General features: G+C 42.6%; 1 long non-coding RNA gene across 1 annotated transcript in view; it reads left to right on the forward strand.

The window, feature by feature from the left end:
• Positions 1–19,558, forward strand: part of LOC136838222 (uncharacterized) — a 237,656-nt gene that overhangs the window by 7,814 nt on the left and 210,284 nt on the right. The window lies entirely within an intron of this gene.

Genomic DNA, 19,558 nt, shown 5'->3' on the forward strand with positions numbered 1-19,558 from the left:
AGGAAGACAGCTGCCAGCACCTTTAACAAGTTGGCGAAGGGAGTGGTTACGGCTCGTAAATAAATGATCGTCCGTACGGAAGCTGCTCTGGCCGTATGGATAGCCGACTGCCGAAAGAAGAACATAGCCTTGGATGCGAACATTATCCAAAACAAAGGCTAGGAGCCTGGAAGTAGACCTTGCCGCTTAAGGAACCAGAGGACGACAGTGGCGACGGCGAAGAAGCAGAAGATGAAGAAGACTTAGAAGATCCGCAACCAGGGACGTCCAGTCGTTCATCACGTAAGAAACTGCAAGATTCTGCTAGCAAAGGGTGGTTTGCAAAGTTTCAGAAACGCTTACGCCTCAAAAGTGCTTCCCTTGCATGACAAGGCTGCTCGCTGACACGGGTCGCTGCTGAAACATAATGGCCAATGAAACCTTCAAGAAGGTTATCTCTGAAGGTGATATCAGCCCAAACATGTTTTACTATGGACGAGACGGGCTTGTTTTGGAAAAGAATGCCCTCGCAAACTTTCCTGTTCAAAGAGGAAGCAAAAGCCTCTGGCTTTAAAGCATACAAGGATCGTGTGCGGGATTTTTATTAAAGCCGGGACTTATTTACAAGTCTAGAAACCCAAGGGCTTTCAAAAACAAAAACAATCTACTACCCGGACATTGGGATGCATGCAGCATCCAAAGGCTCGATAACGAAGATGTTGACTCTCCGACTGGTTCCACCAGTGTTTTATCCCCGCAAGTGAAGGTGCATCCAGCGAAAAGGGCGCGGCTATCCTTCATTAAGTGGATAATGCTGGTGGCCATGCTACTGATCTGTCGTATGCGGGGCTCAGGTTGAGTTCCCGCCGCCAACACGACGCCACTTATTCAGCCAATGGACCGGGAGTTATCAGATTCAAGGCCTTATAATACACGAGGGAATGCCCCATGAACGTGGTTGTTTCTGTGGATGCCGCCAAGAAGACGCATTTATTTCAACTTGAAGGCGACAGCAGCAGTACACAATTGCTAGGTGCCTCCAAAATATCCACAAGGCATTGGAAGAAAATGAAGCTCGCCACCATTAACGCCAGCTGGAAAGAAGTTGTGGCCTGAGGTTGTTTATGACGCACAAAGGATTTACGCTGTCAAACCAACGCACAGAAAGTTGTGCAGTTGGCTGCGATCCTGAGGTGAGGGCTTTGCAGATTTGACCACGGGCGACGCGATAAACTTCTAGACTGCTACCCCAGCCGCTTAACCGACGCATGACCTCAAGAGTTGGACGGTTGGCGAGCTTAAGAAGAAGAAGAAGCAGCGCAGCAAAGAAACAGAAGTTGTTCCCAAACTGGCTTGACTTTGAGGTCGGCTCGCCGGGCTCTGCAACCCATGGCGAACTGCAAGAGCGGTCGCAGGAATGGGACGACGTATATGGTTCGATCGGGTTCACCCTGCAACGCGGGTCGGCGACGCCATGGCCCTACAAAATGCTCTTCGACCGAAATACAGCGGCAGAAGCAACCACAGTGTTTTTGCAGCCTCGCGAAAAAGACCCAGTTCGCAAGGCACATGGTTACGCCTGAAACTGCGAAGAAGGCAGAGGTGCCTCTAGAAATGGCACCACTGTCTGAAGAGACGTAAAATACAATCATTGACTGCGCAGGAAAAGTCATCATCACCTTCATCGTCATAATTTAATACTGTGCAGCAACCATCAACATCTTCTTCACCAAGTTTTACTTCAATCCTTTTGTGGGTGAGCACAGTACAATCTTTGGCTTTTTTTCTAATCTTAAGTGTTACTGTACTGTATTGCATGTAATACAGTACAGGAACATGATACTATATTGTATTACTATATATATTATTACTGTATGTATACTGAATTTTTTACAATTTAAAGCTTGCCGATCACGTCATATACTATAGCTACTTTACCGCAGTAATTTAGCCCGGTTATATGGTACTGTAAACTCATACGAAATTCATGTTGCTTTTAACAGTTGTCCCTGTTATTACAGAGTACAGGAGGCTTTAAAAAGTCCAAATACACATTAAATAATTAAATAAATATGCTGTCCGATATTTCACTCGGAATTTCAGTTATCGCGGCCGGTCTTGGAACCTATCTCCCGCGATAAACGAGGGGTCACTGTAGATTGTTCAAAGCTTTCTAATCTGGGACAATGAAGGAAAAAGGTATAACGTCCGCCATTTGTTCCAGTCTTGCAGGAATGCATCTCTTGCTGTTGCTTGAGAGTCCAGGTTCAGAGACACACACACTGGAAGTGTCGATGGTTCTCGCATGTGGCAAACCGGTCCACTTCCGGATTGTGGAAGAACGTTAGCATTTACTGACTCTGAGAGAAACTCAGCATGAGCCTAACCTCTTTATAGAAGACATTGCAATCATATTATCTTGGAGCAACAAACCCTTTTAGAGATTTCATTTTCTGAGACTGAAAGACAGCCTGTAGCCCCAGGAAGCTGGTATGACATTCCCTCTAACTGACAATCCTCCCAGTGGCCTCCCCAACCTGTCAAGGAGGCGTCCGTGTGTATTGTCACTCATACGAACAGTGGCGTCAGATCAGCTGCCAGAGACCCCTTCCAGGTCCACGGACAGTGTCTCTTCCCAGTCTCCGATGAGGGCGATCACAAAGCCCTTTTAAATCCTACAGTCACAATCTCAGGATTAGATCCATCATGGACCTGCACAGGCCCAGACTTCATTTCAGTTGTCGTCTGGGAAAGCTGGGCTGTGCAGAGAATCTATTAAGTCCTTCCTTATTCTGGTCTGAGTGCTTTGGGAAGAGACCACAGCTGGCTGCAAAGAGTATCCTAAATATCCCAGCTCAGGCAGTCTGCTGGATGGAAGGTGAGACTTGTTCCTATTAAGAACCTTTTGACTGAGTCTTGTCAACTACCACCTCAGGTTACTTCAGAATTCGCTCCTGGTGTGTCTCCCCAGATTAGCCAATCATCTGAGTAGGCCACTGTAGGGGTTTCTGTTGACACAATTGGGGCAGTATGATGTGAATAGTTCTTGGAGGCTGTTAAATGAAACCACTTCTCTTAACCTAATTACAGTGGCCTGAAGACCTTCAAACGAACCTTATCCCCTCATTTACATTTGCCACAGTTTAGCAATTATCGTCTCTTAGTACTTAATCTAACATTTCCTACTCACTGTATACCCAACGTAGCCTGACTTAATACCAACACGACCCCCAAAAAGAACCTTTAAAACCTCGCGGACAAATCAGGAAATATAGTGTTATATTTTTCTTCCAAAGTTTTTCACTGTCACCATCAACTTCCTCAGTAACCTTTTCACTTTCTTCATTCGCCTCAAACTTCTCAGTCTTACTCTTTTCTCCTCTTGGGGGGTGATTCTCCTTCCTTTTTCCTTACAAACTGTTCTATACATGTACAGTACTTGAGGCTTCCAATGGAGGCAAGAGCCCACCAATTTTTATCTGGAGGCTCCAACGGTTCAGGCGAAGGGGAGCTCCTCCTATTTTGTTTTTTCTCGCTCCAGCGAATGTTTTCTTTAATGTTTGCATCAAAGCCTTTCAAACGTAAGACTCCAAGTAAAAAATAACAGTTATGATTAATAAATAATTCGTACACCAACAACACATTCATACAATCAACATGTACACAAAGAAACTTAATAGAGACCAAAAACGAACAAAAACAAAACATCACAAGCAACAAACAAAGCGGAATAATTAATTCATACAAACCCAAACTTAACCTTCCACACCACCAGTGAGAATCCTTCCTTCCTGAGCTCCCATGAAATAGGTACAGTATTCTGTGTATAAAAATTGATGCAAAAAAATGTTTGTTCCTTAGATTTGACGGTCAAGGGTCACCTTATTTGGAGCAGTGCCTCTTGGGGGGCACTGAAGAGTGGCGGCAAATAAAGCCATCTTTCTCTGTGGCCCCTTTGAAAGGGGGGACCTGGTTTTTGGAAAACACTACTTGAGAGGAGGGGAAAGGTGAGACCATCTCTACCCCAGCCAATTGTGAATTATACTGTGTTCTGCAAGAGGAGGACCTCCCCGAATGTTGTGCTTGCAGAAGACAACCCCAACCATGCAAGTCCTGGTGGCTCCACCTCTTCCTTTCCTCGCAGTTCATATTGATTTTTTCTCTTCTGGTAGAGCGTTAGTTTGCTTGAGTGTGGTGGTGATGCCATTTTCTTTTCTTCTGTTGTTGAGAACTTGCTGTTGCAGTTGTACAGCTTGATTAAAAGCACAACTTTCTTGATTATCTTCCTTCGTGCTCCAGTCAAGATCTTTTATTAATCAATAACTATCGAAACCTTTAAATGAGTCACATACTTCAGCAGATTTTTCCAACCCATTCATACCCCCTTTCTTTTACCTCTTCCACGTTTTCTGACGTTCATAGTGGTACCAGAACATTGAATTCCTTCTAGAATGCCGTGAGCGCTTCTCATTATCCTGCGGCTACGCTCAAGGCCTATTATCTTCTGGAACACGCCTGCTCAGGCCGTTTCAGGCTGGCTGATAACAGGAGAGAAAGAGCTCACAACATTCTGGAAGTATCTAAGGTTTCGAACACCACTATGAACGTTGGTAGGGCGTAGAAGGAGGTAAAGAAAGAGTGTATGAACGGGATTTGGAAAAACCTGCTGAAAGTGTATGCGAACCCATTTAAAGGTTCCGATAAGCATGAAGTTGTGTTAATTAATAAAAAGATCTTGACATCTGAGGGAAGTTTAGATTTAGAACTTGAAGAGGAAGATATCCAAGAAAGTTTGGTGCTAATCAGAGCTGTACAAGCCTTACAGCAGCTAGCCAGCGACCTCCAACAACAGAGGAAAGGACAAAAATGGCATCACCACCACCTTTCAAGCCAAACAAGACGCTCCTACCGGGGGGAAAGAAAAATCAACTCCTCGACGTCTGCACCTGCTAGAGGAGCTCCTCATTGCCGAGAGAAAACCAACAATGAATACGACGCAGGAGGCATCGCTCCTACCACGAATTTAAGAAGAATAATGGTGAACACTCACCAAAATCCAACGAATACCTGAAAAAATGACAACCCTGAGAATGGAGATGCCCTCGATGAGCGAGGCTCTCGAGACAATCCTGATCATTTACAGAAAGAGTAGATGTAATGACATCATTCATCCTCAGCCCAATAGCAGCCAAACTAGCCGATGATGTCAGCCGCATGACATCACGCAACGGCAGGCCATCGGGGAACGCTTGGAATGAATGACATTCCCAGGTTAAGATCTGTTGTGATCGAGTTTCACACAGAAATTTGGCTTGAAGTTCGGGCTGACTGCAACCAATCAGAATTCGCCATCCATGACCCCGCTGAAGCCCGTATAAATTCAGAAGGACCTATGCAATCTGCCAGTCCTTCACACCTCCGCTGAATGACAGAAGAGTCTGTCGAAACGTCGCGGGCAAATAACGGTATAGAAACTAACTGTATAGAATATATAAAGAAGCAGAATTCAGATTTTGACTTTTCCCCATGAAAATGACACAAATATAGGCTAGCTGTTAGCACGCACCTCCACTGAAGAGAAGTCCGCACATGAAAATAGAAAAAGTCTTCTACAAAATAAATGCAGTTGAAGCAGCAATAATATTCCAATAGAACCCTATTATTATTATTATTATTATTATTATTATTATTATTATTTACTCAGTTACTTATTATAAATCTTGAAAATATTCAAGTGCTGTTCGTGATATAATGTTTCTGTTATTTAACAGACTCTGTGACTTATCAAAATATAGAACATATTCCAGGATTTCACAGCCACAAAGATTAGGCTACCTAGTCTTTGCAACTTCTATCTGTGCTCAACAGATCGATTACTATTTTATGTATGCTTTAATCATTAAGCTGTCTGTTAAACAGACTGATTTCTAAGCCTTCCTGTTTTCTGTGTCGGTTTTCTATAATAGGAAGTCTGTGATGTCTTTGAATAAATATTCCCTTGATATCTCTTCTCTTCTCTCTACTGTTATTCTTCTTATTACGAAGAAGAAAATGAGAAAACTCAGCCAATATATGATGATGGAGGCAAAAGTAGAGAAATTATAATAGTTGTATATTGAGTCTTATCGGTGTATATTATGTGATATATCAGATTTTAGTTATATATTATGTAATATAAATAATGGGATTCCAATTATACAACGAATTGCTATAGTTATATCACAGGATCTTTTAATATTGTATAAAAATACATTAAAAATTGAGGATATCTATAATGAAAATACACACACAGTAATTGTAATTTATAATGTATATAACATTAATAGTGAATAGTATTTATAATGAAAATACAATATATTGTGGCATTTTATAATGTATATTGGATGTCTTGTAAGTTTAAGGAGACTACAACCAATAAATACATTATTACAAAATGCTTTTTTTCCAATGAACAAATCAGTACAATCAAATCATTATATATAAAACAATTTATAATTTCATTTTATTTTTATTTTTATAGTAAGCCTATGTGGTATTCATATATATAGAAGGTCTATAGTAAGCCTATGTGGTATTCGACAACCGCTCTGCTTACTGGACATACTTTAAGACATCGTCCGGCTTGCTTAACGTCCACAAATAATCTCTAAAAGAGCTGATGTATATCCAGTGAGACTGAACCTGACACGTAAGTACTTGAGAGAAAGTTCTAACTCACTCATAACTAAACTCTCTTTCTCAAAGTTCAAGGCAACAAGAGCAAATTGCCTCTGAAATGATGACCTAAGGAACTGACGACTTTCTGTCCAACTCATCAGAGTGTCGAGGAATCATCTTGGTAAAGCATTTCATTGACTCCTAATCTCGCCAATATGCACCATAAGATCGCCTTCAAATACATCGCAAGTCTAGAGTTCTTGGTGACGTTAGAGAGCGAAATAAGCAAAGAAAGAGGTTTAATCTAATCAGAACGATGCAGTACTTTTAGTCATTTCACAAAGCAGGTCGTGGCTCCACACTTGACTGTTAGCTTAAACAGGAACAGTAACAGCTACTCTACTGTGTCCAGGATCTACTGAAGCTTTATCTCATTCTTTGTAGAAGATTAAAAGCAAGAACATATAAAAAATAATCAAATAAAACTACACCTGATTTTCATTGACGTTTAATGAAGAAATCAATCTTTGTACTTCCACTAAGACTGACATTTCAGGGAAATATTCAGGCTTACAACTACGCATACAAATGCACACATAATGCCTAATAACAAAAGGAAGAAAATTCATGTCGGTCAACCACACCAATTCTAACTTAGAAATCATACAAAAAGAACAATGATAACGATTTTCCATCTTCCACTTTCACAGGAGGTTCTACGCATAACACTCAGTCCTAGTTATTAGATCTGATCAAATTTTTCTCTGTTTGAATACGGAAATAAAATATAAAAACAAATGCTCCTTTAACAGCACAAAGCATAAACACAAATCAGAATAACTTCCTGAAAAGAGTAATTGGATCCTAAAATATAAATAAGGATTTTACTTTTTATAGTCCCTTAGGTTACTGATGCTTATTTTTTTTTTTTTTTTTTTTTTTACAGATTTTGCAGATTTCACAACAATTTATTTCCATGTCCAGTGCAACTTACTTTGAGGTGCAAACCTTAATAAATCTGTCAGTACAACTGAACATCACTTTTCATGTCAAATGCTTGTGCATTTTGACACTTGAAAACACTGTTTGCAAGCATAGAACCAACGATCAGATTTGGAGATTACAAGACAAAAATATAACCCGCAGTGTAAAAGAACAATGTCTGTCCTCCGTGGACTTTCTCAGATGTTGCGAACTGCCAAGAGAGAAACTGCTTGGAATATCTTGTGAAGAATGACATCTTTCTTCGAGCAATACATTCTATTCTAAGATGGACCTTATGACGAAAAACCAAACCGGGTGTTTACAGTGGTATGACTCTTTCTAGTATGAGGTTTTCACACACCTTTGAGATTAATCTTTGATTCACAACATCTCCTTTAGCACCTGCTATGAGATGTGAATGGCTTTCCAATATGTGGGTCTAATGTGACGTTTTGAGAGCAGAGGAATATTAAAACCTTTTTGGCAGTCTGTACATTAACCCTTAAAACACGACTGGACGTATTGTGTGCTTCACTCAAAATTGTCTGTCATGCCAAGTGGACGACGGTACGTCGACTACAAAAAGTTTTTTTAAATATTCGTGGAAAAATAGTTATAGGCCTAGTTTGCGAAAGATTTTAAATAACGCACCTTGAGGGATGCTGGGAGTTCACGGATCCTCCACTGGTCCCGAAAAATGGTACAACCTCCCGCCTACCTGAGATATCTCACTGTGCGGGAGAGGGCCTGCCTCCTCTAGATCCCCTGCCTCCCCTTCCTTTGGAGGAGGAGGCGGGATGAACCTCTACCTCTGAAGTACCCTCTAGCTCTCGTTCCTTTTGCATTTTGATTGACCGAAATGCTCCCTGGCTTTCGTAAGAGGCATTATAAGCTGGGGAGGATACGTAAGAAGGGGCAGTGAGAGGTTGATGGGCTGGTTGAACCAGCACATACTGAGGTTGAGGTTGAGGTTGGGAGGTTGAGGGATGTCCAGGGCCGGGGACCTGGACAGCCTGCAGTACTGTCTGAGTCGGGAGCCGCTTGAATTTGAACTGCTTCCCTGTTTAGGTGAGTTCCGGCGGGGCTCTGATTGCTTCCTCTTGGAGGACAAACCCCAACGGAGCGGAGACTCTGGTTGGCCCTAGTTGCCTCTGCTAGACTGCGTCAACCTCTTCCTGAGGGAACAGGTTAGCTCCCAGATGGAGCTTTTATGAGCCTGTTAGGCTCATGACGGATGGAAGCTGCCAAAAGATGTGCTTCGGCAGTTCAATCGGGCCTTTACGAAATCATAGAGGTTCTGTTGGAAACTTCCCAGGAGAGATTTCATCAACACCTGGAAAAGAGGATCTCGCAGTATACCACTGACGTCGCCTCTGCCAAAGTCAACGAGTTTAAGGACCTACTAAGTCTGTCCTTAGCGTCTGCTTCGGCCTTCAGGAGCGACTCTGGGATTCTGGGAGTTGCTCTCAAAGAGGTTAGAGGCGCAGTCAGGGTCCAGCCGGGTAACCGTAAAGGTATCCGGGGTTGCCAACCCAATCACTGGGAATCTCCGGGTAAGACTAGCGATGTGGGATCTATCTCCCGGAGATGAGGAACTGGTTTGCCCTCCACGCAAGCTTGGTTGGTGAGGGAGGCGACTTTAGAGGTGCATGGAGTGGGGAGGGCTTCCCCCAGAGAGAACATGGTGAATGCACCTTTGCCGGAGTGAGCTTTGTATTCTCCGCCTGCCACAAAGGACAAGGTTGGCAGTAGGGCTGATTGGGCCTGGTCCTCGGAAGATGACCGTCTCTTTGGGACCTTATCGGACCGGATCCAAGCCTCCTCCGTAAGCCTGGCATAACCTGGATAAGGAGATTTCAGGTTGGGAGGGAAGAATTCCAGTTCTTCCAACCTGCGAGTGCCTAAGCCCCTCAATAGTGAGGGTACCCTCATGTTGGGGAGCAAAGAGGGTCAGGCGCCAGGGGTTCCCTTTATCGAAGGGGGCAGGTTGGACGTTCTGGGACGGAGAAGGGTTTGTTGGCCGCTCCGCCACTCATAAACCCGAGATCAAAGTCCTCTGTGACTTCACCTCTCTGATAAGGAGAGCATCGGCGTTCAAGAAGACAGCTGATTCGAGAATTGCGACAGCTTGTCGTCAACTCTCTTGTCAAACTGCTTCATAAGAAGCTCAGCAAAACGCTCCCGTCAAAGGGAAGGAGGGGGTGGGAGTCTCCTTTACTGTGCTTTGACCGTGCTCCTTCCCAGAAGTAGAGGCCTTGCTCGAGACGGCACGGGGCTAGGGGGCCGTGACATCTTCGAGGAACCTCGGAGCGGACCTTCTGGGATTTCAAGGTCTTTTTCTTTACAGATTTCACCTTTGGGACGGTAGACCTTGCACCTGTCCATAAGGCAAGAGGATTTCACAAATCCTCTGAAGGAAGAAGCAGTAGAAGAGGAGAACTGAATAAAAGATCACCTGCCTCACTTACCCCCTTACCTGGCTGTTCCAAGTCTACGTTCATGGGTCCTAGGTTGAGGTTGAGGGCCGCAACGTCTTCCGCCACAATACCGCATGCAGCGACTTCTTCTTGGGAGGGCTGCGTCATCTCCCGGATCCCGGCGATTAAGGGGGCGGCTATCTCATCCGCAACTGAAGCCGAGATCCAGGCGCCGGGGAAGAGAACGTTGCAAACTTCCTTGCAGAGGATGTAGGGTTTCCCTGCCCTGACGTTCCTCCTGAAATCACCCGACCCAGGACTTAAGGGTCGATAAAGCGGAGTCCCGGGAGCTGCGGTCAATCTGAAAGGGGGGAAAGGAAGACAGGTGACTGAGCCTCCTAAAAGGAGAGTATGTTGCAATTATCCATCAAAGACAAAACTGAGGATAAACGTGAATCGGGAGTGGAAGATTTTCTTACCGACTCATCCAGAACCTGCTCGTACAGAGCGTAGCACACTTCACAACCGTCTGGGTGCCAAACAGTCAGGTCCCCACGGGACTGCGCAGCCGGAGTGGGACCTGCAGACTCCATGCCCGCTGGCCTGGTTCAGCACAGCGTGCACCCTGCTCCTGACAATGCACCATCTGTAAGTTGAACGATAAATGAGTATGCTAATAAGACTGCCGGAGTAGTGTCTTAGAATAGTAGTTACCAGAAGTAGGTCCCGCCGGAGTTAACCGGGAAAAAGGGGGCTACTGGAACGACATGATTAACTACCTAGAGGACCAATGGAGTTAATCCGGAGCGACGGGAAAGGTCCCAAAAGGATAGTTAAATACAACATTAAATAATAATAAATGAACACACACATACACACATATATATACAAAACTATATCCGGACAGGACCCGCCGGAGTAAACCGGGAAGTTAACGGGCCTATAGGATATGTAATAACTCCCCATGGGGCCGCCGGAGTTAATCCGGAGCCAAGGGTAGGTATCAATAAGTAAAAAACGTATAAAATATGTGTATATATGTGAAGTGAACAAAAACATCTGCGACTAGGGAAAGATTAACTATAAGGTATACTTTTCCCACTTGGGGCCGGAGAGAGTCTTGTACTTTAAAACGGTGACGGCGGAGGTGGTGTAGTGAACACCGTCCGACCAAACACCGTCCCCACCGGAGTAGGGGAAACAAGGACATCCAGCCACCAAGCAGAGAAAAAACACCAAGATAAATAGCTGGTGGAGAGAGGATACTGGGAAAGGGTGTATTTGAAGAGGACAAATATAAGTGTCGTATTTTCGTGTGAGCGACAGAAGACAGTCAGGTGGGATACTCCAACTGGCAACTTGAACATTTTCTCCCCACCCGAGGTGTCTCGGATGGGAAAAAGACGCGCACTGACACAAGAATGGGAGGGGATTATATAGGCTATGATAGTGGGACTCTGGTAGCGACCAGGGAGTGGGTAGGCACACCCGGGCGCCATGAGAATTTCTCCCTCTCTATGATCGGACGAACATGTACGAACGATACTGAGAGAGAGGAAGAAAGGGAACACTCAAGGACAAAGCAAAGAAAGGGATGGGAAACAGGGGCGTGGGAGCACCCCCGGTCTCCTACTGTGGTCTCGAAAGGAATGACCGGATAAGGTCAGGTGACGAGAGAACAGCCAATCAATGCAGAGGGAGGGGATATAGGCTATGGCGAAAGGAAAGGATAAATCTCGGCCTTGGTAAGATAACATATAAATGAAAGCTAACCAAGGGTGGGAGAGGGGGGAGGAAAGGCGATAGGCGAGAGAATGTGTTAGGAGGGGGTAAAACATGAAGTGGAGGATAACCCAAGATGTGGCTCGGAAGGAGAAGGCAACACGAGGGACCCTCGTTATTCCAGCTTAACTATTTAGTACTGTAAAGACTAAACGGAAAGGCCGAAATAGGGAGAGGGAAAAGCGTCAGCCCAACTCACCAACCAACGCCACATAAAGGGAAGCCAACATGAATCCCCTACACACAGAGCCCCCTCCTAGCCAGTAGAAGACCGCTTTCCATAGCCTAGGCTAGCCTTACCCAGCTGGGGACTGGGGAAGGAAACCCAGGAGAAGTATCTACTCCACCAACTTACAGTTAACTTAGCCTAGGCAAAATGAAATGATCTAAATAATCATAAGCGCATGTAGAAAGGAAGACCAAGCCTCACGCGATATGAGCGCGGAGGGAAAATGGCCGACCTTCCAGACAAAAAATTCTCAGTTAATATCTGTAAATATCAAAGACATCCGTGTGCTTGGCATAAAATAAGCAAAATAAGCATAAACGTACCATCTCAAACAAAACATCCCAACCCTGGAGGAAGCAATGACCAAATTATAACGTGTATAACAAGGGATAAAGGCGGATAGGCCCGAAGGGGAAACTCGAAGCCTAAATGACAATAATAGGGACTTCCCCCAGAGAAGGGTGATAAAAGATATAAAACCCAATTGAATATATATATAAATAATAAACAAAAGGAAAAAAGGGACGGGGAATAAGCCCCGACCTAGTCCCGAGCCGACATAGGGTCACATGACGTCGGGCGGTGGGGATGAGACTGGCAATAAATCCTCCTAATTATTTAACTAGGGGGAAATAAAACATCTCAACCACCCAAAATAATACACAGAGATGGTACTCAACTTAGGTGAGGAATCCAGTGAAGATGCCATTGCTTGAGAATTCAACAAAGCGCACACCTTTTAAGAAGCACAACAATAGCGAACAGCGTGCTAAAAGTGGAATGTGGGTGACGCTGGCTTGTTTACAGTCCGCGAGTGGTGCGGGGTATGTAACGGCACCTCACTCTGTAGGACTTTTTGATATTGGGAAGGTTTACAGGGCGGAGGCCTGTGATTGTGACAATCTCACCCTTTCTCATACACACTCCATATCATGGAGCTCGCACCGGGGGTAGTAACTCCGCTTAGCTTTTTTAGCTTTTCTCTGGTATATTTAGCAATAGCTTTACCTTGAAATAAGTGCTGAAAGATTATTTCACCGGCTGACACAGGTCGAGAAACCCAGAAATAATAATATAATTTGGCAGCAGACCCTCTTTTAAACAGGTTCTATTGAATATTATTGCCCAAGCTTCAGCTGCATTTTATTTTGTAGAAGACTTTTCTATTTTCCTTATTGCGGACTTCTCTTCAGTGGAGGTGCATGCTAACAGCTCGCCTATATTTGTCATTTCATGGGGGAAAAGTCAAAATCTGGATTCTGCTTCTTTATATATTCTATACAGTTGGTTCTATACAATTGTTGCGCTGAGCGTTTTGACAGACTCTTCTGTCATTCTCCAGCGGGAGCTAGTAGAGGACTGGCAGATTGCATAGGTCCTTCTGAATTTATGCACGGGCTTCAGCGGGGGTCATGGATGGCGAACTCTGATTGGTTGCAGTCAGTGAACTTCAAGCCAAATTTCTGCGGACTGAGGTCGATCCTGACAGATCTTCGCAACCTGGGAATGTCATTCATTCCAGCATTCCCATTGGCCTGCCGTTGCGTGATGTCATGCCGGCTGACATCATCAGTAGTTTGGCTGCTATTGGGCTGCGGATGAATGATGTCATTATCTACTCTTTCTGTCGTAATAATCGGGGATTGTCTCGAAGGGCGCCTCGCTCATCAGGGGCATCTCCATTCTCAGGGTTGTCGTTTTTCAGGTATTCGTTGGATTTGGTGGGTGTTCTGCATTATTCTTCTTAAATTCGTGGGTAGGAGCGATGCCTCCTTGTCGTATTCATTGTTGGTTTTGTCTCGGCAATGAGGAGCGCCTCTAGCAGGCGTGACGCCGAGGGTCGGCGGCTCTCCGATTGATACATATTTCGTATAATACTGTCGGGAGATGGAAGTATTGTGAGTAGCACGGGCGTGTTCATGATGGCACCCTCCTGGGCGTGGCAGGAGATCCTTTTTGACAGACGCATCGTGGTCATTCCAATATAAAGATGCGCCCGGGCATCCTCGACAGGACATACAAATTGGTAGACCACGTTCTTCTGCTTGAGGGGTTCTCTTGCTGGCGGAGAGGGTTATTTTTCATCACCAGATCACGGGAACTGCGGTTCTTATAATAAATTATAAGATTTATTCTCTTACTGTCTTCAGTCAGGGACGTTTTCCATGACGATTTTCTTCATGGAGTTCTCGCCCTCACGGTACTGGGGATGCATCCGGCCTTATAATAGATCTTTATGTCATCTTGAGGGCAGGTTGTGTGTTCTACCGTTGTACCATTTTTTCCAGGCCAGTTCCAATTTCTTTGTTGATGAGTTTGTTGGTGAAACCATTGTTCACCAACATTTGTAGAGACGTTCGAATTCCTTGTTGGTGTCCTGCCAGGTGGAGCAGTGGGAGAGGGCCCTTTTAATGAAGGTCCTGACTGTTGTGTTCTTAAACCTAGCAGGGCACTCATCCCCATTCAAGCAAAGTCCCAAATTGGTGGATTTTGTGTAGACTGATGTCTTCAAGTTCCGTTCAACAGTCTTTGTGACCATAACGTTCAGGAAGGAGCCGGTCGTCTGTGCTGAACTTCGACAGTGTAGTTCAATTTACATTGTTGGAAGGTCAGACGAAGGGCTTCAACCTCCTGAACATTCTGCTTGAACGAAGAAATGGTCGATATATCGGGCATATTTCAGAACACCGCTGGATTCTCTCGAAGACACGTTCTTCTGACAATGCCCATGTAAAAATTAAAATGAAAAAGACGCCCAATGGAGAGCCCATCACAACATCCTTCTGTGCTATACATGTGCCCTCTGTGCGTTCCTAAAGGCGCCATCTTCAGCAGATCTCCAGCAGAGCCTTCAGGGAACCTTCTGGGATGTTCAAAAACTCATTGTCGGCTCTCTATTACTTTGAGGATAATATGGATGGTTTCATCCTCAGGCACGTTAAATGAATAGACTCTCTACGTCCAGAAAAACGATGGTCAGCGCCGGGAGTCTCGGATCACTTGAGGTTTCACAGAGGGACTTCAGGCTATAACTGCTCGGGATGTAGGGGTCAAATGATATGATTTAGATTCATGCATGTGGGCGTAGGTCGGGGCAGGTGTTTGGCTGATGATTGGGCAGGGGATTGCCAGCCTTGTGTGTCTTGGATATTCCCATACAGGTAACCAAGTTCAAAGTCACCCGTGAGATGAGGAAAGCTGCGTAAAGGAGCTGAAGGAAAAGGAAGATATCACAGTGCGTGAAACGCTGACAAGACAGCAGCTTTTGTCCTTATTACGTGAAATAAGGAGTATTTAAGACAAATTGGATGCCATCCTGTTAAACCTACAAAATTCGAGAGGCTGACGAGGAACCCCATCAAGACATCAAGAGGAAGCTAATAAGATCATCAGCACTGTGAATGCTGCTAACAATGCTGTTTCTCTGCCATCGTAGGTGACTTCAACTTGGTTACCTGTATGGGAATGTCAAGACACACAAGGCTGGCAATCCCATCCGCCCATCATCAGCCAAACACCTGCCCCACCCTAAAAAATTTGTTGTTCAAAACGACTAAATCATATCTTGACCCCTATTGTTCTTATAGTTATAGCCAAAAGTCCTCTGTGGAATTAATCTTTGTGATCCGAGACTCCCAGTTGCGCAGGGACCATCGCTTCTCTGGACGAGAGTCTATTCAATAACGTGCCTGTGGATGAAACCATCCATATTATCTAAACAAAGTCTATAGAGAGCTGACAATGACCCCTGAACATCCCAGAAGGTTAAGGATATCTCTGCTGGAGATCTGGTAGTTAAGATGGCTCAGCATTTCACTACAACAGAGGGCACATGTAAGACAGAAGGATACTTGAGATGGGCTTAAGTCTCCATTGGGCGCCCTTTGCAAATTTTTACATGGGCACCGGAAAGAACTGTGTTTTACTAGAATCCAGCAAATGTCCGAAGAAATATGCCCGATATATCAAACTGATCTTCGTTCAAGCAGACAACGAGGATGGAGGTTGAAGCCCCCTTTAAATACCTTTTTAATTCAACAATGTAGTGTGTTGAACTACACTGTCCCCTCAAGTACTAGGTTCCTTCACGTGGTGAGGGTAAGGGCCTTGGCTTTTCTTCTTCGTTTTACGAAGAATAAGAGCCCGGCCCTGACGGATCACCTACAAATTTGAACAGGGTTTGATTTAAATGGCATGGATATTTTCACTTTGCTAAAATTTCTTGGACCTGATAAATAGGAAAAGGTATCATAGCTGGGATTGGTAGTTTATATCCGAAGCTAAATAGTGAGAACCGTGGCAGGACCATCAACTGCCCGATAATGTTTGGACCTGAGTTTTCAGGCGGAACTATTCTTTTATAAGGACTGGACCACGGATTCCAAGGGGGTCTAGTTCTGGGAATAGGACTCTTGGCATTCTGTCCGGTTTGCCCATAATGTGATTAAGGTGGTGATGATTGTATTCTAGTAATGCTCTCAGTCCTATCAAGCGGGTTGGCTTACACTTGAGCCACTCTAATCATGTTGTGCCATCCCCTTTGGGGTAGGGTAGGGATCGGGACATTTGGGAGTCGGTTCATACTTGTGCCATTAGTGGAGGAATGAACTCCATGAAAGGCTGATGATATCTTTTAAGGTTTTCAGGTTTATTTATTTATTTTTTTTTTCTCAATTTTACTTGTCTTAATGCAAAGTTGTGTTAAAGATTTAAGTACCCTGACCCTTTGATGGTAGCGATTGGCACAGTTAACGACTGCAGGAACCTCCTCTGACCTCTCTCTGGAAAAATCAGAAAAAATACGAAAAATTACACTGGAGCCCTATGCTCCAATGAAAAACAAGCCAAAAAAACCAAAAAAACAAAAAAAATCTTGACCCAACATTGACCCACTTGTAAAACTAAGAACATCAGCTTATATTTCTGACTCCTCTTTGGGAGTGGAAGTTATTCAAGATTCCTAACATTAGAAACGGAGAAAAAAAATATCACCATTGAAATTAGAAAACTTCTTATTGAATCGACATTCAACTACTGAAATGTCATTCAGACAAGTAAAAGAACAGATGTGGTTGATAGAAACCACTACAAGAAATCAATCGGAAAATTACTTAAATATAAAAATATTGATAATGTTAAAGTACATATTAAAAAAACATGACAATTTGAACAGTGTCCAGGGTACCATAGTACTTCCTGATAATGATGAACCGATAGAAAAGAATATATTGCTAGATTCCCTTAAAAAAGGTACAACAATATTCAAGACTGCGAAATTTACAACATAGCTAGTAGACGGAGTAATGAAAAATACTAAGAATAGCAAAGATAAAATTTGAAGGCCATGAATTACCCTTAAAAATAAAAATCTTAGGCCAAAGCAGAGAACTGAGACCGTATGTCCCTAAACCACTACAGTGCCAAAACTGTAGTATGTATGGACATACAAGAAAAAATTGCCATAATACATCTGTATGCATGTTGTGGATCTGACAAACATGCCACACAGTGGAGTGTGTGGTGAACCAAAATGCTGACTGAACTGTGGGACAAAATCACCATGCAAGATCTAAGGAATGTATATATTATATATACAATACTGAATTGAAATTACTTCAGGAAAGGACAGGAATGCCTATAAAAGAGGCCAAATTAGAATTAAAGGTTAGAGGAATGCATGATCCCGCTAAGAAACGAAACTTTTTCTGCAGCAATAAGATCAAACAAAGAAACAAAAGTGGAAATAAATAAGAATAACAAAACCCTGGTAGATCAGTCTCAAAGAAAAATAACCACTTTGCAAGAAGAAACCAATATAGCAAAGGATCAAGAAATGTATACAAATCTTTGCTCAAATTCATTCGAGATTTTAAGAGAAATAGAATCACTAGAAGACAATACAAGCACCATAGAAATATTAAAAGATAGTTCTGATGAATTAGAAACTAAAGAAAAAAAGAGACCTTTAGAGAGAATTCTCACCCAAGACCAACAAAAACCAACTATTATTAGAGATACATCCATTAAAATAAAGGCGGAGACCCCAAGAAAGAACATAAACCAAATAATAAGAAAATGCCTTTGTCTCCTAAAGTAATAATAAAACCAATAGAAACAGATACCCAGAACATCAAAGAAATAGTAGAGGAACAAACTATTGACAAAAATGATTATGTGATGGGAGAAGAGATTACCCCATCACCAACAATAGGTACAGCAAGAGTAAATGGAAAAAATGACACACGAAAACACATGTGGATGTAATGAATGCTTCATTGAACTGTGCAACAAAAATGAAAGCATAACAAAAGACAGTTTAACAAACACTATAAAAATTTTATAAGTTACAGAAATAAAGAAACTACTAGTTTGGACACTCACAAAAGGGCTGTATGTGCATTGGACACATAATGTCTTATAAAGAAAAAACAAATAAATATTGTAAATAGGATTTTAGAAAAAATGCAGATTGATGATCCACAAAAGAAAAATAACACTTGAACACACTTAACGTTATACTTTCAATAATTATATTATACAATGGAACGAAATGGTCTACAGACCAGATTACATTTGGGAGAAATACAACGATTACTAAAGGAATATGAGCCAATGATAATATGTTTACAACATGTCAAACAAAACAATACCAACAATAGGTAAATATACCTTAGTATCTACATCTAGAGAAGAAGAAGGAAATTTAGGTATTGCTATATATGTACATAACAAAGTATGTTATGACATAGTACCTGTAAATTTTACTGACTTGCAAGTATCAAGTATTAAAATACGAATAAAAATGATAATTACATAATTTATAACTTATATAACCAACCTAATAAAAGTTACGATATTGATAAACTTAAAGATTTACTTAACAATACCAAGGAACCTTACATTAATAGTAGGTGATTTTAACGCTCACAACCCAATATGGGACTGTCATTGTACAAACTCAAATAGAATAGGTAGTAAAATAGAAGAGTTCATGGATTCCAACAACATGTGCTGTATAAATGATGACGAAATTAGCACATATTTTTCAAAAAACACATGGAACATTTTCCTCAGTAGACTTAACTTTATGTACAACAAGCATAGTTGACAGATTGGATTGGAATACAGTTGATGACTTGCACACCAGTGATCATTTCCCAATATTAATTTCCTTACTGCAAAATAATCCTGCAAAACATGTCCCTCACTATAACATCTATAAAGCAGATTGGGAGCGATATGAAATGCACACTAGAAATATCCCACAGTTTGAATATTTAAAAGATCATAATGAAACTAATAAATTTCTTGTTGATTTTATTAAAAATGCTGCTGATAAAGCAATACCAAAGTCAAAACCCCATCCAACAAAACACAAAGTTCCCTGGTGGTCTGATGAGTTAACAGAATTAATAAATATGAAACACTCAATAGGGAGACGATTAGATAATTTAAATAGAAAGTTCAATAAAATGAATAAAACATTACCGATATTAGAAAGAACTTTACA

The sequence above is a fragment of the Macrobrachium rosenbergii genome, unplaced genomic scaffold (genome assembly GCF_040412425.1).
Source record: "Macrobrachium rosenbergii isolate ZJJX-2024 unplaced genomic scaffold, ASM4041242v1 282, whole genome shotgun sequence".
In the NCBI taxonomy this organism is placed as follows: Eukaryota; Metazoa; Arthropoda; class Malacostraca; order Decapoda; family Palaemonidae; genus Macrobrachium; species Macrobrachium rosenbergii.